The sequence below is a fragment of the Eleutherodactylus coqui genome, chromosome 12, assembly GCF_035609145.1.
Source record: "Eleutherodactylus coqui strain aEleCoq1 chromosome 12, aEleCoq1.hap1, whole genome shotgun sequence".
NCBI lineage: Eukaryota > Metazoa > Chordata > Amphibia > Anura > Eleutherodactylidae > Eleutherodactylus > Eleutherodactylus coqui.
Genome location: NC_089848.1, coordinates 21,015,979 through 21,040,560, shown reverse-complemented (window position 1 = coordinate 21,040,560; position 24,582 = coordinate 21,015,979).

Sequence of the window (24,582 nt, the reverse complement as noted above, 5' to 3'; positions counted from 1 at the left end):
CCAGGATTTGGGGGTATTTTTGCTGTTTTGCTGTTGCACCGCTATCTCCCTCCATACAGTGCGGGCATCAGCTGTTTATTAGCCCTTTAAATGCCGCTGTCAATTCTAACAGTGACATTTAAATCCCCCCCCCCCCCCCCCCGCGGTTAGATTAGTTGAGCCGCAGCATTTAAATGCCCTGTCCAGCGTTTGGGGGGCCTGAAAGGCCCCCTTGTGACTATATCATGAGCTGCCATTTGGTTGTCATGGAAGTTCAGGGCCTTCTGAAGTCCCACAGAACTTCCACAAATAAATGTCTATCAAGGCATCAGAATGGAGTATAATACAATGCTAGGGTATTGCATTATATTGTATTAAAAAATTAACTGATCGCCAGTCCAAGTTTTCTTAGGAGACTAAAAGAAAAAGTACAAATAAGTGAAGAAAAAAGCGCCTTTTTTTATTGCTTAAAGTAAAGAATATAAAAAGTGAAAAAAAAACTTCCCATATTTAAAATTTTAAAAAATCAAAACAAAAAGACCCCAAAAATCTGATATTGCAACATGCATAAAAGTTTGATGTATTCAAATATTGCATTATTTATTCCTAGTCAGAAAAAATGAATATACAACTCCAGAATTGCACTTTTTTGGTTACCCTGTCTCGAAAGTATGGTTACCCTGTCTCGAAATTTGCCTTGAAAGTATGTGCCTCATGTGGCACAGAGTGTTAGGGCACCACTAATGCAAATGTAATCTTAAGCTCTTGCTCACGACCTGAAGGTTGCGGGTTTATTCCCCACTTGGTTAAGATAGCCGGTTGTCTTACCTGCTCAAGATTTTTAGCAATTTTTTGACCTCATTAACATACAAGCTAAGCATACAGTCTGAAGTAAAACAAATATAAAACACGAGTTTATTTACTCTTTAGTATATGTAAGTGAAATAGTTAATTAACATATAGGCATTCAGATCACATGGGTAACAAAGATAAGCATCAATACGTCACCGGATATTGTAGCATCACTCCGCAATCGGGGGATCTCCAGGTACGATTGGTAGGAGGAATCCGGGAGAATGCTGACACGTCTGTCAAGCCACACATCGAGTCCCAAAGCTCTGCTAAGGATTGTGTTCTTTTATACTACTTTTACATTACCTGGCATATCTGCTTCTGCGCAGTTATGAGTATATACGTCATTCTTATATGACTAATCAGGTTCTACGCATGCTCGATAGATTCTTGGCAACATATATATATACTAAATATTTTCTCCATGAAGTTATCAACATCTCCATTCTATTACTTACAATATCTGATGACTATGAGTCATTCTTGCTGTTTTTCACTAGACCATACCATATATGTCCAAAATATTCCGCTTTTTAGCAAATGTTAGAACAGTCAGACAAGGTCATTAGTTCACTGAACTAGTTGATTGAACTAGTTCATTGAGCTTATGGTAAACCATACAAAAACTAGTCAGTGATTACTTTAATTTACCTATGCCTTTGACACAACCATCCAGTTCAATCGCGTCACATATGTATCACAATCGGTCCTTAATCACTCACTATTTGCCGTATGATACCATTAAAACCTGGGGTTTTCTACAGAATACCTTATATGCCATGAAACAATTCCATAGCGATAAAAGTATTACAACTATGGCCAATACCAAAACAGGATGTATTAGCCAATTAAGGGTGGTTTGTGCAGATGATGAATAACCCATAAAGATGTCATACCAATGGTGTGACGTGGCATCAGCAATAGCTGATCCCATCTTTACAATTTTGCCAGCTATTACAGTTGTACTTACAATATGCATTGCCAAAGATCTATTAAGCAATTTAATATGTTGTTGTACTTCTTCTGTGTCTTCTAACAACTTTTTGAATTTAGTCAAATTTAGATCCCAATTTGACACATTTAAAGGCAGTGGTTGCCAATTGACAGCCACTGTCTTGTCTCGTTCAGGTAATAACACAAAGGTCTCATTTTCCCAAACAAGTGCTGATACGTTTCGCAAGCATCCTGAAAATGGGAGAACCATCCCAGGTACAACAGGATGATTGGTTGCCAAACATACCTCCTGTGGGGCTATTTCAACCATCATCTTAAAAGTGAGTGGCAGCACAGTCCATTCACATACATTGATTGTATTTTGTAATAGACATGGTTCATAAACAGCCGATTGGACCTTGCATATGGTCCCTTCTAATGTATCATCACACAATGATAAATCATGAGTTCTATTTTGGTCATCAATGTAAATCCCGTTAAATCTAGGTGCCCAGAAATGCATATCTTCTGGAACACCTATAAGTAAGGGGAGAACTACAAACTTACACATCACACTCTTTTTAGTAACATTATATATGAATATGGTCCCTTTACATAATGTATCATTGCAAACCATTTTTTGAGCCTCCAACTGTATCCAATCAGTCTCAGTTATAGTCTGATTGAACACGGTCCTCCACACCTGCTCATTGTCAGTCATGAGCATAGTTTGAAGTGTGTTCTTTTGTTGTTGCTGATAAATGGTCTGCAAGGTACATATTGACCAATTAACATAGTTAGATATGTTAGAATTAATTTCATATGAAAATCTATTAGATGCATCTTGCAAATCAAGCATTATTGTGTCCACATCCGTTTGCATACTAAAAGACTGCCATATAGTGGGCATCCAGTTAGCCTGCAATGTGAGCACATCTTTAATACCACTTCCCGCGTTATGCATTCGATTAGCTAAAGTCTCTATATCAAAACCATTAATAGTCCCAGAAAGCGCTCCGTAGCCTCCGAGTAAGGTATCATACCAAGCTCGACAGGAACGCTTGGTAGAACAAGTCCTTGAGGGTGGAAACTGCACGGAGGCTCGTATAACAGTCTTTTGAGCATCTCGTCCCACCTGGCGACAGGTGGATGGAACCCTTTTTATATGTCCAGGATCTATTTTAGAAGCATTAATGTTCACGAATACCAGGAACTGGCCCCACATGGTCCGATTCTGGATCTCCGTTGCATTCCCACATGTAATTACTTCTGTCTCATTTAAAGGAAATGAAAACTGCACTCCCGTATTTGTACAATTCTGAACATATTGTATCACCAGGGAGTAATTGAGATATGGCAACTCTTTTGGTCTCTGACAGCAAGACACTTTCACAAGTGACGTAATGTTTATTTGTCCCGTGGTCTTATGCAGTGCATAAGAAGGACGGTAGGTCGAACTTATATGCGATAATGGATTTCCACTCCAGATAGTCCCATCAAAGGTAATATTCACGATATGACATTTCTGGTTGGCTTCACAAGTGAAGTTGTCTTGCTTCCTTGTTCGGGTTGAACTCGTCCAGCCCCACGAATAGTCATTCCTTCCGGTGTCATTGACGCGGATCCCTGGCGTCCACGCATCACCTACTGCGAACACCGAACACATGACGCCAAGGATTCCAAAAATGATTATGTGAATCTAGAGAAGGCAAGGAAACAAGCATTATTCCCGCAAATAGCACTTTTCTTGTGGGACATATTCCCATTTCTCTACTCCGGGTCGCATAATGAGCAAAGTTCGATCTTTCCCCACAGCAATAACCTCTGCCGGGGAGGGCGGTCCTTGGTAATTCTGAACCCATATTTTGGCCCCTATATTAGTAACATCAGTTGAGCCAAAGCCTTTATCTCCTCTTACTGTAAGTTCAGTGGGAGCCGCCCCTTCTTCCACTTGTGTCAGATACACTGGTATTAATAGCAGCTGTGCCATGCGCTCCTTTTTCCCTATTATCAGAGGATCTGTTCCTAAATTTATCATGATTACTTTAATTTCCCCCTGATAATCCGCATCTATGACTCCCCCTAGGACTACTGCACCTCTCAGAGCAAAACTTGATCTAGTAGCTATCTGCCCGAAGTGATTCTCCGGGATCTTGCATCCTATCCCTGTGGGAATAGTACTCACCTTTCCCGGGGCTATCACCACCGTATCCAGAGCGTATAGATCCAACCCTGCAGCGGAAGGAGTGGCTCTATAAGGTGCCTGCGCATCTGGATTTATTTTCCAGTATAAGATTGTCTCTACCTAGCTACATCTATGCTGAGATTAGGTGTTAGCATGCGCATTAAGGGTGTCATGGAATCGGTGATGGGCCTGTTGTTGATAATGTGTAAAGCATCAGTGAGATTATCTCTTTATATTTGTCAGTCTCGGTAAGCTTCTTCAGGGTAGATTTTAATAACCCATTCATTCGTTCCACTAAGCCCGCGGCTTGTGGATAGTAGGGCATATGATATACCCATTCTATGTTGTTTTTACTGGCATACTCTTTTATCTGATTACCGGTAAAATGTGAACAATTGTCTGTCTGGATCTGCAGGGGAGTCCCATAGTACTGGGTAATAATTTCCAGAGTACGTAAAGTACTCCATTGTGTTGCTGTTATACACGGGAATCCCACCATCAGACCTGAGAATGTATCTACTGCTGCACAAATATACTTACATCCTCTGCTCTCAGGGAGGGGCCCAACAAAATCCATCTTCCAAATCTGCGCTGGCAACTGGCCTCTCCCTATTTGTCCCATTACTGTATGAGGCACTTCTCGTTTTTGAACATGTTGACATACTGGACATACTGAAGTTTTAAACTCATCAGTTCATTCATCTCCTTGAAAAAACCCCGATGCTGCTGATGCACTGTTTGGTGATTCGGATACTATTTGGACGAAGGGTCTGCGTCTAATTTCAGCGTTGCATCAACAAGTCTATACAGTGGCTCTAGTGAGTATTTTCTTCTATTTTTTCTGGTGTGCTGCAACTATCTCTTTTCTTTGGATTGTGACATACTGGACATCGCGCGATTACTTGTTTGATCATGTCCACCGTCAATGGGATACCTCTTTCTTGTGCCCACCTGTAAGTGGCCTTCTCTCCCAAGTGTCCACTTTTTTGGTGAGCCCAAACAGCTGTACCTTGAAGCCATGCTTCCTTTTCCTTGTCAGGTTCTTGTACGGCAACAGAGATCGATGCTGCCGCATCTGCTTGAGAATTAAATAAACGTTCCAATGAGTCAAGAGGGACATGAGCATCAACATGAAACACAGTACTTTTGGTACTTCTAATGAATTCCTCTATATCTTGCCAAAGCTCTTTCCCCCACAATTCCTTACCATGAATGTTCCAATTGTTCTTCTTCCATCCCATGATCCAAGTGGCCAAACCATTGGCAACTGACCATGAGTCCATATACAAATGACATTCTTGCCCTTGTTCCTGCTTCAGAGCTAAGAATACCGCACAAAGTTCTGCATATTGACTGCTCTTACCTTCTCCCTCCATGACCAACGTCTTGTCTAATTTTGGATTAAAGGCTACACTTTTCCATCTACGCCTTCCACTGATATACTTGGCCGAACCATCCGTGAACCAAGCATGCTCTTTTTGGGAGTCTGTCAACTCAGAGTAAGGTATTCCCCACTTTACCGGGGATTCCTCCATTTGCACTACTGGTGTAACCTGACCATCTGGAGGGATATCAGCTATCTTTTCATGCAGGGCAGCTATCCCCCCTTCACCTTTTTTCGCTCTTTCCGAGATGTACCATTTCCACTTAATGATACTCTGCTCCTGGGCATGTCGTATCCGATTGGACTTTGGATTAGATAATACCCAGCTCATGATGGGTATTTGCGGCCTTAGAAGGACTATGTGTCCTGTTGTCAATTGTTCAGTATCCACCAGGGCCCAATAACATGCCAACAGCTGTTGCTCCAGTGGAGTGTATTTTTCTCCCGCATCTGGTAATTTTCAATTCCAGAAGCCCAGTGGCACTATTTTGCCCCCTTGCTTCTGCCACAATGACCAGTTTGCATACATATGCTGAACTGATACATGAAGTTCTATCTCACCATCTTGTAAAGGCCATAAATCTACGGCCTGTTGTATGGCTTCTTTTACTGCCTCAAATGCAACCTGTTGCTCCTCTCCTCACGTGAACTCGTACTTCTTGCAAGTCACCTTGTAAAGAGGAGCAAGAAGCTGCCCCAGATGCGGAATGTGTTGTCTCCAAAATCCAAACAATCCTATGTAGCATTGTGTTTCCTTCTTGTCTTTCGGAGTGGGAAAATTTAAGATTTTCTGCCTTGCCTTAGGCAGAATCTCCCTATGGCCCTTATTTCATTGAATTCCTAAGAATTTCACCGTCTGAGAGGGGCCCTGCACCTTGCTATCATTTATTTCCAATCCTTTTTCTCGCAGATGATGTAACAATCTGTCCAATTGTTTCTTTACAGATTGTTCATCCGGTCCCTGAATCATTTTATCATCGATATAATGTGAAAACTGCATTTCTGATGGTAAATCAAACTCATCTAAATGTTCTGCCATCGTCCGGTGACAGATGGTTGGACTATGTATCCAACCTTGTGGCAATCGAGTGAATGTATATTGACGTCCTTGCCATGTAAAGGCAAACTGATCTTGTGCCTTTTCTTCTATTGGAATTGTGAAGAAGGCTTGTGCAATATCAATCACAGCGTACCATTGTCCACTGTGACTTTGGATCTGCTCCACAATTGTAATGGTGTCTGGTACAGCTGCCGTCAAGGGAGGTGTTTGTTTATTCAACTCCCTGTAATGGACAGTCATCCTCCAAGACCCATCACTTTTCTTCACAGGCCATACCGGATTGTTCCATGCTGTGGTTGCAGGCCTCACAACCCCAGCATCGACCAAATCCTTAATGGTTTCTCCTATTTCCTTGTGACCTCCAGGAATTCTCTATTGCTTCATAGTGACCAGTTTTCCTGCAGGAGGGATATGTACGGGTGGCATTTTAACCTTTCCCACCGTAACTGGACAAGCTTTTATCCCTATTTTCCTTACGCCAAAGGCAAACTTACCATCCTCCAGGTGTAGTGTCAATCCTTTCAGAATATCTATGCCAATGATATATTCCGGAATAGGTACTACTAACACCGTGTATTTACGTAAGGGCAAATTGCCCAATTTCAAAGTTATCTGTGTCTGCACTCCTTCGGTAACTTTTCCTCCCAATCCTGAAATATTAACTTTTGGACCTTTAAACTTTTTTGTATTTCCATAAATCAGAGTAGCCTCCGCCCCTGTATCTACTAAAGCTGGGACCCTTTGGACATTACCCCCTTTCCAATGTATGGCTAACGGGACGTAGGGTCTGTCATCCCGCCTAACCCAGACAGGGTCTTGGTTTGCTACCTATGCAGAATCAGAATCTGATTCCTCCAGGAGCGAAACAGATGGCTTCATATGGTCCTGCACTTGGGTAGCTACCATTGCAGCCATCTCCTTCCATGGATAGATCTTTTGAAAGTCCTCCCATTCTAATTTCTTAGGTTCTGAATTAGTGACCTGCTCTTCTTTATTTTTAGAAGTTTTTGGGGCCACTGAATCTTCCCTTTTATCCACCTTTTTGTTGGATAATACCTTCTGTTTATAAAGACGCCACAAATCACCTGTATCTTTTCCATCAATGGCATCCTTGGAGACTCCAGCTTTCAGGAGAGCCTTAAACATATCTCTACGAGATACCCTTGGCACCCCTGAATCACCAGTCCCCTGGGAACTAGGATTCCTAGACCTATCACGATCTGTTCGCTTTTCCTCTCTATCCCAGTTTCCCATATCTTGCAATTCCCGCATTCTAGCCACGACCGCAGACATTGGCTCATTAGTCATGGATAAAAGTAGGGTCATCATCACGGCTTTATAAGCCGGAGGTGCAGTCTTAATTAAACGATTTCTAATTCCTGCTGTCAGCCGAGTCTCCAAATAATCTTCCATATGCTCAATGATAATTAATGAGACCCTCATAGCTTCCTCCTTCAACCTTTCAATGCCATCCCTGATAGTGTACCAAGGTTTGTCATTGATTGGAATGTCTGCCTCTGTCGGGAACTTATTAAGAAACCCATTGGGTACTATATTAAACAGGGAAATAGCACTTTCTCCTTGATGATTAGGAAAGTATTCTCTAAAATTTCTACTGATTACTGGATCTCTAGTTAGAGTAACAAATCTCATTGCATCTTTTGGATCCAACATTACACCAGTTGCCCCGTGCTCAAATAGACGGACCAACCATGGTATGTCAGATTCCCCAGGCTTTTGCCTAAATCTACTCAGTATATCATCAACTTCTGACTGAGAAAAATCCTCTAGGGTAAGCCTGGTGCGCCTATGTGGCACCAATTCTTCTTGCACCAACAGTCTCCCATCGGCATCGTACATATAGTTTCCCTGATCGTCATACCTGGGCAACCTTTGCCCATCATGACCTAGGATAGGCTGAGTATCAGGTCCATATTCAGTAGTTTCCTTCCTTCTGCTAATGGGCTGGGCACGTTTTAAAGTGGGTGGATCAATTATTGGATTGGGTGGGTCTTCCCAATCCCACTTATGCCAGTCCTCCTCCCCCGAAGAAGATGAGGAATCCCATAAGTCTCCATCCCACTTATCTGGGTCCCAGTTCACAGAAGCGGAAGCTATAACTTTCGATACCTTTCGTTTATCAACTTTACCTTTACGTCCCTTATATTTATTCTGAGCAACTTTTACAACAGCCTTTTCTGCAATATTCTGATAATGTTCTATTTTTTCCTTTATCAGACCTTGGTAACATTCCAACACCATTCTCTTTCCTTCAGATTCTTTTAACTTTTGTTCCGCCTGATTACGTTTTCTTATTAGTTGGGACGTCTTCTTATGGATATTCCTATAGGCTGAGGCCAATACCCAATTCCTCCTACCCAACTGAACTGCGTCACCTGCCTTGGCAGGGGTCTCCTTGAGTACCTTAACGACATCGAGGGGCTCTGAATCTTTTAGCTTACTATCCCATGATTCTGCAAGCCTACTATGCATCAACTCCTCAGCTAATATATCATAGGGACCCTCGGACCAGCCGGGGATGTCTACTTTCTGAACGATTTTAGTTTTATCTTTCTTGGTTCTTTTTGTAAACATATTGTTGTCTTATTGGCAAAATGCCAATTGGTGAAATTTTGCGCAGAGTTCCCCCTTACAGAACTCACAAAATTTTGGCAACGTGCCAATTGGTGAAATTTTGCAAAGAGGTCCCCCTTACTGCGAGACACCACCCTGCAAACTGGCACCAATTTCCTGAATCCTGTCTCAAAGTTACAGAACTCTGAAAATTTTGGCAACGTGCCAATTGGCAAAAATTTGCACAGAGGTCCCCCTTACTGCGACTATCAATGTGTATTACTATTATTACTCTATCACTTACCAAAGCAAAGTTATAACCATTTGAACCCCTTGGCAATGGGCCAAAAATCTAATATGGCGACAGCAACCCCCCTGTGCACTGAGAAGCACTGTCACAATACCAAATTATACAGTAATATAACCTTACCAAAGACAACAATATATCCTGCCAGACTACGCCAATTTATGTCTTACCTGCTCAAGATTTTTAGCAATTTTTCGACCTCATTAACATACAAGCTAAGCATACAGTCTGAGGTAAAACAAATATAAAAGACGAGTTTATTTACTCTTTAGTATATGTAAGTGAAATAGTTAATTAACATATAGACATTCAGATCACATGGGTAACAAAGATAAGCATCAATACGACACCGGATATTGTAGCATCACTCCGCAATCGGGGGATCTCCAGGTATGATTGGTAGGAGGAATCCGGGAGAATGCTGACACGTCTGTCAAGCCACACATCGAGTCCCAAAGCTCTGCTAAGGATTGTGTTCTTTTATACTACTTTTACATTACGTGGCATATCTGCTTCTGCGCAGTTATGAGTATATACATCATTCTTATATGACTAATCAGGTTCTACGCATGCTCGATAGATTCTTGGCAACATATATATATACTAAATATTTTCTCCATGAAGTTATCAACATCTCCATTCTATTACTTACAATATCTGATGACTATGAGTCATTCTTGCTGTTTTTCACTAGACCATACCATATATGTCCAAAATATTCCGCTTTTTAGCAAATGTTAGAACAGTCAGACAAGGTCATTAGTTCACTGAACTAGTTGATGAACTAGTTCATTGAGCTTATGGTAAACCATACAAAAACTAGTCAGTGATTACTTTAATTTACCTATGCCTTTGACACAACCATCCAGTTCAATCGCATCACATACATATCACACCGGTTCAAGTTTGATTTAGGCTTACAAGGTCAGTAAAATGAGTACCCAGCTTTCTAGGGGGTAAAAACAGTCTGCCAAGAAAACGTCACAATGTGACTTTACCCTAGGAGTCAGTCATGACATCCTTGCTTGCACCAGGAGACCTTACCTTTTACCCACAAATAACAAGCCATTCAGATAGCTACATCGACAGAAAAATAAAAGATGATTTGATGTGTGATTTTTTTTTGAAAGTGGGGAGGAAAAAACAAAAAACAAAAAAAGGGTGCATTCATAAGGGGTTAAAAAGAATGTGTTCCATTACATATACAGTCTGGTCTGCATGCATCATTGTATGGAGCAGGAGAAGCTGAGCAAATTGGTGTATAATTATGGGCGAAGATTCAGCATAACCATCATATGGACAGGAGAATTTAGATCTTGCCACAAACCCTTCAATAAAATGTAATTCAAAAAATGTCTGTGATAAGAAGTAAAAAATAAACCAATCCCATGTAAGCACAATACATATAACACATTTTATTATAGATTTTTAAAAGTAACAAAATGGCTACACAAACTGGGAGAATTTATAAAAAATGTTATGTCATTTTTGTGCTCATATATTTTCAGCAAAATTTGCAGCTTTTACCTTATCTCACCTGTTTTGAAAATTGATAAGAAAAGGGTCAGGGTTAGAGATGAGCGAGTATACTCGCTAAGGCACATTACTCGAGCGAGTAGTGCCTTAGCCGAGTATCTCCCCGCTTGTTTCTAAAGATTCGGGGGCCGGCAGGGGAGAGTGAGGAGGAGCGGAGGGGAGATCTCTCTCTCTCTCCCCCCCGTTCCCCGCCGCAACTCACCTGTCACCGGCGCCGGCCCCCGTATCTTCAGATTTGTCACATTTATTATAATTTATGCCAACATTCTGTATTAAAAAATTGTGGAAATCTATGCAAGCTCAAAGCTGGCATAAATTTCAGTTTGAAGTGCAAGGACAACCAGAGATATGCCTAGTCTATAAAGAGGTGCACACCTCTTAACAAATAAGGCGCATTTCTTCACTGTTTATTACGACTGGTGTATGATATGCCTATTTTAAAGGGGTTGTACAGAAACAAAATGTTATTCCCTATTCATAGCTCAGGAGATCTCACGGCTAAGACTCCCACCAATCTATAGAACAAGACTCCTGTGTCCCGCTCTGCCTGTCACTGCAGGGGTTGCTTCTTCCACCGCAGTGATATAAGCATGAAGGGAGCACTGGACAATCATGCACTGTCAGCGGTCCATTCATTTCAATGGGGTGATGGAGATACCCAAGCGGGTGCCACTATGGTATCTCCACAGACCCATTGAAAGTGAATTGAGTTACAGTGCATTGCATAACCTGCATTCCATTCAGTCTCTTCCTCACTGTGGGGGGTGCAGTAACTCTACAGTAAGGAGGACGGGGGACACGGGATCCTCAATCTCAAGATATCATCAGCGAGACCCTCTTCTATCCTGTGTTATAGAGTTATCTTCTATCCTGTGGATAGGGGTTAACTTGTAATCTTGGTACAACCCCTTTAATGATTATACTCCATTGGGCATCCCCATAACCATCCAGAACAGTATATTCTATAAGTATATTATGTTATCTATGGTAATTAGTGAAAGGTGTTGAAAATGTAAAATGAAAAGTTCAAAAGAAAATTTCACTTTTCTTTGCATTTATATCAAAACATATTATTAGAGATGAGTGAGCACCAAAATGCTCGGGTGCTCGTTACTCGAGACAAACTTTTCGTGATGCTCGAGGGTTCGTCTCGAGTAACGAACCCCATTGAAGTCCATGGGCGACTCGAGCATTTTTGTATATCGCCGATGCTCGCTAAGGTTTCCATTTGTGAAAATCTGGGCAATTCAAGAATGTGATGGGAACGACACAGCAACGGATAGGGCAGGTGAGGGGCTACATGTTGGGCTGCATCTCAAGTTCCCAGGTCCCACTATTAAGCCACAATAGCGGCAAGAGTGCCCCCCCTCCCAACAATTTTTACTTCTGAAAAACCCTCATTAGCAAGGCATACCTTAGCTAAGCACCACACTACCTCCAACAAAGCACAATCACTGCCTGCATGACACTCCGCTGCCACTTCTCCTGGGTTACATGCTGCCCAACCCCCCCCCCCCCCCCCCGCACGACCCAGTGTCCACAGCGCACACCAAAGTGTCCCTGCTCAGCCTTCAGCTGCCCTCATGCCATACGCTGGCCTCATAGCCACACCACCCTCATGTCTATTTATAAGTGCGTCTGCCATGAGGAGGAACCACAGGCACACACTGCAGAGGGTTGGCACGGCCAGGCAGCGACCCTCTTTAAAAGGGGCGGGGCGATAATGCTGTACAGAAGCAATGAGAAATCCAATCCTGTGCCACCTCTATCAGGAGCTGCAAACGTGGGCATATCAATGGGGAACCCATGTGCCACACACTGTTCATTCTGTCAAGGCGTCTGCATGCCCCAGTCAGACCGGGGTTTTTTATAAATAGTCACAGGCAGGTACAAATCTGCAATGGGAATTCCATGTGCACCCACAGCATGGGTGGCTCCCTGGAACCCACCGGCTGTACATAAATGTATCCCATTGCAGTGCCCATCATAGCTGAGGTAACGTCAGGTTTAATGCAGGTGGGCTTCGGCCCACACTGCATGCCCCAGTCAGACTGGGGTTCTTTAGAAGTGGACACATGGAGTTACAACTCCGTGTGGACCGACAGCATGGGTGGCTCCCTGGAACCCACCGGCGGTACATAAATATATCCCATTGCATTGCCCATCACAGCTGAGGTAATGTCCGATTAAATGCAGGTGGTCTTCATCCCACACTAAATGCCCCAGTCAGACTGGGGTTCTTTAGAAGTGGACACATGGAGCTATAACTCCGTGTGGACCGACAGCACGGGTGGGTCCCAGGAAGCCACCGGCGGTACATAAATATATCCCATTGCAGTGCCCATCACAGCTGAGGTAACGTCAGGTTTAATGCAGGTGGGCTTCGGCCCACACTGCCTGCCCCAGTAAGACTGGGGTTCTTTAGAAGTGGACACATGGAGCTATAACTCCGTGTGGACCGACAGCATGGGTGGGTCCCAGGAAGCCACCGGCGGTACATAAATATATCCCATTGCAGTGCCCATCACAGCTGACGTAACGTCAGGTTTAATGCAGGTGGGCTTCGGCCCACACTGCATGCCCCAGTCAGACTGGGGTTCTTTAGAAGTGGACATATGGAGTTACAACTCTGTGTGGACCGACAGCATGGGTGGGTCCCAGGAAGCCACCGGCGGTACATAAATATATCCCATTGCATTGCCCATCACAGCTGAGGTAACGTCCGATTAAATGCAGGTGGTCTTCGTCCCACACTGCATGCCCCAGTCTGACCGGGGTTCTTTAGAAGTGGACACATGGAGCTACAACTCCGTGTGGACCGACAGCTAGGTGGCTCCCTGGAACCCACCGGCGGTACATAAATAGATCCCATTGCATTGCCCATCACAGCTGAGGTAACGTCAGGTTTAATGCAGGTGGGCTTCGGCCCACACTACATGCCCCAGTCAGACTGGGGTTCTTTAGAAGTGGACACATGCAGTTACAACTCCGTGTGGACCGACAGCATGGGTGGGTCCCAGGAAGCCACCGGCGGTACATAAATATATCCCATTGCAGTTCCCATCACAGCTGAGGTAACGTCCGATTAAATGCAGGTGTTCTTCGGCCCACACTGCATGCCCCAGTCTGACCGGGGTTTTAAATACATAGACACTGGCAGGCACAACTCCCTAATGTAAAGTCCCTGTGGACCCACGGCATGGGTGGCTCCCTGGAACCCACCGGCGGTACATAAATATATCCCATTGCATTGCCCATCACAGCTGAGGTAATGTCCGATTAAATGCAGGTGGTCTTCGTCCCACACTGCATGCCCCAGTCTGACCGGGGTTCTTTAGAAGTGGACACATGGAGCTACAACTCCGTGTGGACCGACAGCATGAGTGGCTCCCTGGAACCCACCGGCGGTACATAAATATATCCCATTGCATTGCCCATCACAGCTGAGGTAACGTCAGGTTTAATGCAGGTGGGCTTCGGCCCACACTGCATGCCCCAGTCTGACCGGGGTTCTTTAGAAGTGGACACATGGAGCTACAACTCCGTGTGGACTGACAGCATGGGTGGGTCCCAGGAAGCCACCGGCGGTACATAAATATATCCCATTGCAGTGCCCATCACAGCTGAGGTAACGTCAGCTTTAATGCAGGTGGGCTACAAATTAGTAGGATTACACTGTAGGCGAGGGCCCAAAAAATTTGTGTACCAACAGTACAAATGTACTTCAGAAAAATTGCCCATGCCCAACCAAGAGGGCGGGTGAATCCCATTAATCGCTTTGGTTAATGTGGCTTAATTTGTAACTAGGCCTGTAGGCAGCCCAGTTCAAATAAAAATTGGTTCAGGTGCAAGTTTCAACGCTTTATTGAATTGAGAATTGAAACGTATAAACATTGTTTACAAAAGTTATATGACTGAGCCTTGTGGGCCTAAGAAAAATTGCCCGTTCGGCGTTATTACGTGAGGTTTCAGGAGGAGGAGGATGAATATTATACACAGATTGATGAAGCTAAAAATTCCACGTTTTTGATGGTGATAGAGAACAATGCTTCCATCCGCGGGTGTAGCCTATATATTGTTTAGGGTGCAGCCTATGTATCGCTGCTGTCCGCTGGTGGAGAAGAGAACTCTGGGGAAATCCAGGCTTTGTTCATCTGTATGATTGTAAGCCTGTCGGCACTGTCGGTTGACAGGCGGGTACGCTTATCTGTGATGATTCCCCCAGCCGCACTAAACACCCTCTCTGACAAGACGCTAGCCGCAGGACAAGCAAGCACCTCCAGGGCATACAGCGCGAGTTCAGGCCACGTGTCCAGCTTCGACACCCAATAGTTGTAGGGGGCAGAGGCGTCACGGAGGACGGTCGTGCGATCGGCTACGTACTCCCTCACCATCCTTTTACAGTGCTCCCGCCGACTCAGCCTTGACTGGGGAGCGGTGACACAGTCTTGCTGGGGAGCCATAAAGCTGTCAAAGGCCATGGACAGTGTTCCCCTGCCTGTGCTGTACATGCTGCCTGATCTCCGCGCCTCCCCTGCTACCTGGCCCTCGGAACTGCGCCTTCTGCCACTAGCGCTGTCGGATGGGAATTTTACCATCAGTTTGTCCGCCAGGGTCCTGTGGTATAGCATCACTCTCGAACACCTTTCCTCTCCGGGTATGAGAGTGGAAAGGTTCTCCTTATACCGTGGGTCGAGCAGTGTGTACACCCAGTAATCCGTAGTGGCCAGAATGCGTGTAACGCGAGGGTCACGAGAAAGGCATCCTAACATGAAGTCAGCCATGTGTGCCAGGGTACCTGTACGCAACACATGGCTGTCCTCACTCGGAAGATCACTTTCAGGATCCTCCTCCTCCTCCTCCTCAGGCCATACACGCTGAAAGGATGACAGGCAAGCAGCATGGGTACCCTCAGCAGTGGGCCAAGCTGTCTTCTTCCCCTCCTCCTCAACGCGCTGAGATATAGACATATGGGTGCTCTGACTATCCAGCGACATACTGTCTTCCCCCGCCTCCATTTCCGAGCAAAAGCGTCTGCCTTTATGCTTTGCAGGGAACTTCTCAAGAGGCATAGCAGAGGAATGGTGATGCTAATGATTGCAGCATCGCCGCTCACCATCTGGGTAGACTCCTCAAAGTTTCCAAGGCCCACTCTTCTGTAAAGAATTGAGGAGGCTGACTCCCACTACGCCGCCCATGTTGGAGTTGGTATTCCACTAGAGCTCTACGCTGCTCATAGAGCCTGGCCAACATGTGGAGCGTAGAGTTCCACCGTGTGGGCACGTCGCACAGCAGTCGGTGCACTGGCAGATTAAACCGATGTTGCAGGGTGCGCAGGGTGGCAGCGTCCGTCTTGGAGTTGCGGAAATGTGTGCTGAGCCGGCGCACCTTTCCGAGCAGGTGTGACAAGCATGGGTAGCTTTTCAGAAAGCGCTGAACCACCAAATTAAAGACGTGGGCCAGGCATGGCACGTGCGTGAGGCTGCCGAGCTGCAGAGCCGCCACCAGGTTACGGCCGTTGTCACACACGACCATGCCCGGTTGGAGGCTCAGCGGCGAAAGCCAGCGGTCGGTCTGCTCTGTCAGACCCTGCAGCAGTTCGTGGGACGTGTGCCTCTTCTCTTCTAAGCTGAGTAGTTTCAGCACGGCCTGCTGACGCTTGGCCACCGCTGTGCTGCCACGCCGCGCGACAGCGACTGCTGGTGATGTGCTGCTGCTGACACATCTTGATTGCGAGACAGAGGTTGCGTAGGAGGAGGAGGAGGAGGGTGGTTTAGTGGAGGAAGCATACACCGCCACAGATACCAGCACGGAGCTGGGGCCCGCAATTCTGGGGGTGGGTAGGACGTGAGCGGTCCCAGCCTCCACTAAATTCACCCAATGTGCCGTCAGGGAGATATAGTGGCCCTGCCCACCTGTGCTTGTCCACGTGTCCGTTGTTAAGTGGACCTTGGCAGTAACCGCGTTGGTGAGGGCGCATACAATGTTGCGGGAGACGTGGTCGTGCAGGGCTGGGACGGCACATCGGGAAAAGTAGTGGCGACTGGGAACTGAGTAGCGCGGGGCCACCGCCACCATCATGTTTTTGAAAGCTTCCGTTTCCACAAGCCTATACGGCAGCATCCCCAGGCTGATCAATTTGTCTATGTGCACGTTTAACGCTTGAGCGTGCGGGTGCGTGACTGCGTACTTGCGCTTGCGTTCAAACACTTGCGCTAGCGACGGCTGGACGGTGCGCTGAGAGACATTGCTGGATGGGGCCGAGGACAGTGGAGGTGAGGGTGTGGGTGCAGGCCGGGAGACGGTCGTGCCTGTGTCCTGAGAGGGGGTTTGGATCTCAGTGGCAGGTTGGGGCACAGGGGGAGAGGCTGTGGTGCAAACCGGAGGCGGTGAACGGCCTTCGTCCCACCTTGTGGGGTGCTTGGCCATCATATGCCTGCGCATGCTGGTGGTGGTGAGGCTGGTGGTGGTGGCTCCACGGCTGATCTTGGCGCGACAAACCTTGCACACCACTGTTCGTCGGTCGTCTGCACTCTCAGTGAAAAACTGCCAGACCTTTGAGCACCTCGGCCTCTGCAGGGTGGCATGGCGCGAGGGGGCGCTTTGGGAAACAGTTGGTGTATTATTCGGTCTGGCCCTGCCTCTACCCCTGGCCACCGCACTGCCTCTTCCAACCTGCCCTGCTGCTGCACTTGCCTTCCCCTCTGAAGACCTGTCCTCAGTAGGCTTAGCAAACCAGGTGGGGTCAGTCGCCTCATCGTCCTGCTGCTCTTCCTCCGAATCCTCTGTGCGCTCCTCCCTCGGACTTACTGCAATTACTACTACCTGAGTGATAGACAACTGTGTCTCATCGTCGTCGTCCTCCTCACCCACTGAAAGCTCTTGAGACAGTTGCAGGAAGTCCCCAGCCTCATCCCCTGGACCCCGGGAACTTTCCAAAGGTTGGGCATCGGTCACGACAAACTCCTCTAGTGGGAGAGGAACCATTGCTGCCCATTCTGGGCAGGGGCCCGAGAACAGTTCCTGGGAGTCTGTCTGCTCCTCAGAATGTGTCATTGTAATGGAGTGAGGAGGCTGGGAGGAAGGAGGAGCAGCAGCCAGAGGATTCAGAGTTGCAGCAGTGGACAGCGTAGAACTCTGGGTGGTCGATAGATTGCTGGATGCACTTTCTGCCATCCACGACAGGACCTGCTCACACTGCTCATTTTCTAATAAAGGTCTACCGCGTGGACCCATTAATTGTGAGATTAATCTGGGGATGCCAGAAACGTGCCTCTCTCCTAATCCTGCAGCAGTCGGCTGCGATACACCTGGATCAGGAGCTCGGCCTGTGCCCACACCCTGACTTGGGCCTCCGCGTCCTCGCCCGCGTCCACGTCCTCTAGGCCTACCCCTACCCCTCAGCATGGTGTATTACCAGTAGTGCAGAAACAGAACGCTGTAATTAAATGTGCCGCTTATTGGCCTGTGGTTGGAGGCTGACTTCGCTTACGGAACGCACAGCAGAGCCAGGAAAGAATTTTGCGCAAGCCTGTAGTGAGACGTAGGTGCGTATGACTGAGCTAGTGGAATTCACAGCGCAGAAGCAGTCAAGTGTCCAAAGGCCACTAGTAGGCCTTAAGTATTTAGCTTCTATTTTTTTAAAGGCTGAGCTGAGACAGCAGACAGATACTGTAGGCAGCGTATATATGTATACTGTTTCCCTCTGGACGGGATGACGGCGGTGATGTAACGGGCAACGCAGAGCTAGGAAAGAATTTTGCGCAAGCCTGCTGTAACACTTAGCTGCGTAATAATTAGGACTACTACCCCCAGCAGAGACGCAGTACACTCAAGACGATCACAGGCAGCCCAAAAATAGTATTTTTTCCAAATTCGTTTGAAAAAGCCCACTGCCTATATAGACTGTATATTTCTTTCCCTGCCTCACCAGTACTGGCCCTATACTATGTACAAGGACTGCAGACTATTTCCCTCTGGACGGGATGACAGCGGTGATGTAACGGGCAACGCAGAGCCAGAAAAGAATTTTGCGTAAGCCTGCTGTAACACTGAGCTGCGTAATAATTAGGACTACTACCCCCAGCAGAGACGCAGTACACTCAAGACGATCACAGGCAGCCCAAAGATAGTATTTTTCCCAAATTTGTTTGAAAAAGCCCACTGCCTATATAGACAGTATATGTCTTTCCCTGCCTCACCAGTACTGGCCCTATACTATGTACAAGGACTGCAGACTGAGGACGCAATGCTCTGCACGCCCGATATGCAAAAAAAAAAAAAAGGGCAACACTGCTTACAGCAGCCTTAACAGTACTGCACACGGTCAGATGTGGCCCTAAGAAGGACCGTTGGGGTTCTTCAAGCCTAAAATAACTCCTAACGCTCTCCCTATAGCAGCAGCACTGTTGCTGATCTATGTCAGAATGCATCTGTGGCGAGCCGCGGGCGGGGCAGATTTAAATACTTGGGTGACACCTGATCTCGCCAGCCATCCACTGCAGGGGGGTGGTATAGGGCTTGAACATCGCAGGGGGAAGTTGTAATGCCTTCCCTGTCTTTCTATTGGCCAGAAAAGCGCGCTAATGTCTCAGAGATGAAAGTGAAAGTAACTCGAACACCGCGTGGTGCTCGTCTCGAGTAACGAGTATCTCGAACACCCTAATACTCGAACGAGCATCAAGCTCGGACGAGTACGTTCGCTCATCTCTACATATAATACATGTGCATCCAAAAATGGTACCAAAAGAAAGTAATAATAGTCCCCAAAAATGGCCTAATATATATGATTAAAAAGTTTCAACCACTGGGATTCCGAAAGGCAAAAAGAAAATGAATTTTGGGGGTTTTAGGGCCAAAAATCATCTGGGTTGATCAGTATGTGAGTTAGCAATGTGGGTGAATAAAAATAGAAGTTTGTGTAATGTGCCAGAAGAGCTTTCTAATATACTGTAAACTATATTCTGTCTTGCCCACCATTTTCGCCAACTCATAAAATAACATATTGGGCAGAGTTATCAACAGCGGTATAGGAAGCATTTATAACAATAGCAAATTGAATCATAAACTGGGTAGAGCATCTTCATCATTTTCGTTCCGTTGTACTCAAGTTTTTGAGGAAGTTTCTCTTTTGTCACACTTTATTATATGCTGATTTTACATTTATTGACTTTAAATTTACTGACAGCACAAAGTTAAGAATGATCATTTAGTTTTTACTACTCTAATAATTTTACGCCATAAAGTGATAACGTTTTACAGTAAACTAACGCAGCCAATATATGGAGCAAGTGTAACAATTTAAGGGAACATTCAACAAGTTAATATAGATTTTATTGACTTTTAAGAAATTAATTTGCCATTTTGTGTTTCTGCTTTATATCAACCTAATTTTCACAATGGGAGATTCATGTACAAACTCAGCATTTACTTCACCAAGCTTTATATAGTCACAATTTACTGTAACTCTTCACTCACCATAATCACTGTAATCAGATATGGAGCTAACCTTTATACATACAAAAAATGAATCTCTGTTTTCTGTTCTTTCTGCGCGGCCAAACAAATGGACCAATCGGCACTAAATCTGCCACATAAGTAAATTAGCCACTTTGTAAGGTTTTAGACTTGGTTTTAGCTTTCTAGGGCCTACAATTCATGACACATTTGCAAAAAATGTAAATACGGCCAAAAGACTGGAATAATCTGCACCAGACTGGACGCATAGGTAAATCAGGTGATTCAGAGGCTTTTAGACTAGGCTTCAGCTCTCTAGGGCCTACCATTCCGGACATATTTTCAGAAAATCGGAATACAAAAGCAAATATAAACTGAAACTTGGTCTAAAACCTTCTGAAGCCCTGGAGTTACCTCTGTGGCTAATTTGGTGCTATATAGATGTTGGCTTCATATCAATAGGAAACAAAGTTTTTCATCACACACATGAACAACAAACATGTACACGAAATAGACCCATGCGAAGCCAAGTAATTCTGCTATATAAATACAGTATTAAAGGCACATTTCCATCTCAGTTCAGCTTGCAGAATAAATAGTGTGATAACATTATTCTCTGAGTTTATACAGTTTTTTTTATATTTTGCTATTTTTGTACATTTAAAACATTTTTTCTTAAAGGTTTGCTTTTGTGTCACCACATTCCAAGAGCCGTATTAATTTTATTTTTCCATTGCCAGAGCTCTAGAAGGCCGTGTTTTTTTGCGGGATGAACTCCGGTCTTCATTTATTTATTTTTTTGGAAGATGTAAAATTTTGATCGCTTTTTATTCCATTTTTTTCTAGGGGCAAGATTAACAAAATCTGTAGTTCTGGCATGTTTTTTATTTTTCACTGCTTTCTCTGAGCAGTATAAATAATATATTAAAGTAATTCTACAGGCCAGTACAATTATGCCAATACCAAATTGTAATAGTTTTTTTCTTTTTCGCTACTTTTTCACAGTTTAAGGCCTTAGTCAGACAGGCGTTTTTTCGCGCGATTTGCACATATATAGAACCAATGGTTCGCTATGGTATCGGTCACATGTCCGCTTTTTATGCGGATATGCGATAAATTATAGGACACGACGATTCGCAGATCGCGCCTATCTGCGTTCGGCGTTTTATGTGCGCACCAAAATCATTTTTTTCGCCGGTCAGTCTAAGTTTCATGCGCATTTTGATGCGCACGGCGATTTTTCTCCGGTCAGACGGGCGTTTTGCTGCGACGATTAACGCGGCTAGGTGCAGATTTTTCCCGCGATTTTTCGCCTCCGGTCACGCGATTTGCGCATGCGATGCGCAAATCGCGCGAAAAAACGCCCGTCTGACTAAGGCCTAAGGTTGGGTTCACATGAGCGTGTATTTATAACAATGCATTCCTATGGTGTGTTCACATGTCCGTACTTTGCAGGTGCGTGCCTGCAAAGATAGGACATGCGTGCACCATTGGGAATGCACGCATTGTTTTCAATGGAGCTGCGGCTGCTGCTGGCGGCTCCATTGAAAACAATGGTCTGTCGGCACCCCTGCGTTATTTTCAGGGAATGGCTTTACATATAAGCTCTTCCCTGAAAAAGAAACATTTTAGTGTAAAAAAAAGAAAAAAAATACTTACCTCTCCGCCGCTGATATTGCCTTCACTCCTGCTAGTTAAAAGAATTCCCTGCTACTACATCTGCCTATTTGTGGCAGATGCAGCAGAGGAATTCTTCAATTCTCAACCGCAGCTGTCACACAAGACAGCTGCGGTAGAAAATCCTGCTGCCGGCATCCCCATCATTGGATTTCAGGGAAGGGCTTTAAACATAAGCCCTTCCCTGAAAATCCCCCAAAAATAGTGTAAAAAAAAAGCATACTCACCTCCTTTCAGCCAATCACAATCAGAGCTACCAGCAGGCAGGGATTTTAAATCCCCGGCTGCTGATAGCTCAGAACTACAGAGCCGGGGACAGCGGCAGAAGGTGTGGCTGAGCCCCAGCAGTTGAGTATTGATTTTTTTTTTACTCTATTTTAAATGGCTTTTCAGCGAAGGGCTTATGAAGCCCTTTCCTGAAAAGCCATTGACGACTGTCGGGGCTCAGTGGCGACTTCTGCCGTTGTCCCCGGCTCTGTAGTGCTGCTGATAGCTCAGTACTACAGAGCCGGGGACAGCGCCAGAAGTCGCAGCTGAGCCCTGGCAGGTAAGTATTGATTTTTTTTCCCCTATTTTAAACGGCTTTTCAGGGAGGGGCTTATGAAGCCCTTCCCTAAAAAGCCATTGTCGGCTGCCAGGGCTCAGCGGCGACTTCTGCTGCTGTCCCCAGCTCTGTAGCCCTGCTGAGCTATCAGCAGCCGGGGATTTAAAATCCCTGCCTGCTGATAGCTCTGATTGTCATTGGCTGAAGCACTTTAGCCAATCACAATCAGAGATACCAGTAGGCGGGGATTTCAAATCCCCGGCTGCTGATAGCTCAAAACTAGAGTCGGGGACAGCGGCAGAAGATGCGGCTGAGCCCTGGCAGGTGAGTGTAGAATTTTTTTTAACACTATTTCAAAAGGCTTTTCAGGGGAGGGCTTATGAAGCCTTTCTCTAAAAAGCCATTGTCGGCTGCCGGGCCTAAGCGGCGACTTCTGCCACTGTCCCCGGCTCTGTAGCGCTGCTGAGCTATCAGCAGCCGGGGATTTAAAATCCCCGCCTGCTGATAGCTCTGATTGTGATTAGCTGAAGCACTTTAGTCAATCACAATTAGAGATACCAGCAGGCGGGGATTTCAAATCCCCGGCTGCTGATAGCTCAGAACTACAAAGCTGGGGACAGCGGCAGAAATTGCGGCTGAGCCCCGGCAGGTGAGTATAGAAATTTTTTTTAACACTATTTCAAAAGGCTTTTCAGGGAAGGGCTTATGAAGCGCTTCCCTGAAAAGTCATTGACGGCTGCCGGGGCTTAGCGGCGACTTCTGAACTGCTTAGCCAATCACAATCAGAGCTATTAGCAGGCGGGGATTTTAAATTCTCGGCAGCTGATAGCTGAGAACTAAAGAGCCGGGGACAGCGGCAGAAGTTGTGGCTAAGCCCCGGCAGGTGAGTATTAATTCTTTTTGTACACTATTTTAAATGCCAATCCATTGACACGGATGCCGACAGCAGGATTCTCTACCGCAGTTGTCATGTGTGACAGCTGCGGTTGAGAATTGAAGAATTCCTCTGCTGCATCTGCCACAGATGTGGCAGATGTAGCAGCAGGGTATTCTTTTAACTAGCGGGGGTGAAGGAAACATCTGCAGCAGATGTGTTCTTCATGTCCGCAGGGGTCATGGCAGCGGCGGAGAGGTAAGTTTTTTTTTTTGCACCAAAATGTTTCTTTTTCAGGGAAGGGCTTATATTTAAAGCCCTTTCCTTATAAAGAATGCAGGGGTGCTGGCAGAGCATTGTTTTCAATGGAGCCGCCGGCAGCAGCCACGGCTCTATTGACAACAAGTATGCAGCTGTGTTCACGCGTGTTTTTGCTCGTACATAGGTGCGCATGTATGTACGCACCTATGTACGCACAAAAACAAGCTCGTCTGAACCCACCCTAAAAAGATTATTTTTTTTATTGCTACTTTCAAAGACCCCTAGCATTTAAATTTTTTTTAGCAACGGAGCTGTGTATGGGTTTTTACTTTGCGGGATAAGTTGTACTTTTTGTTAGTACCATTTGTTGATCTGTGCAGCATTTCGATTACTTTCCATTCCATTTTTTGAATGGTGGAATAGGCTAAATTAGCTATTTTTGCTATGTTTTATTTATTTTTTCATGCCGTGCACCCTGCAGATTAACCCCTTCCTGCTCCAGGACATATACTTACATCCTGCAGCGTCGGGGTATGTATGAAGAGAGGTCGCGCCATGACCTCTCTTCATACAGCGCAGGCGTCAGCTGTTTATTACGCTAGTTGTGGTCACCCAGGGGTACATATTTGGTATCGCTGCGTCTGTAAAAAAAAGTCTGATCTATCAAAGTAGTGCATTATTTACCTCGCACGGTGAACATCGACCAAAAAAAAAGGACACCAGAAATGCACTTTTTCAGTCACACTGTCTCCTAGAAAAAATGCAATAAAAAGCGATAAAAAAATTGGATGTATTCCAAATTGGTACTATTGTATACAGGACATCCCACAAAAAATGAGGTCTTGCATAACTACGACGTCCTTAGACATCTAAATGGCATATACGTTCCTGAAGGAGTACTACTAGCTAGCCTGGACGTTGAAGCTCTGTACACATCTATACCACACAATGGAGGTCTGA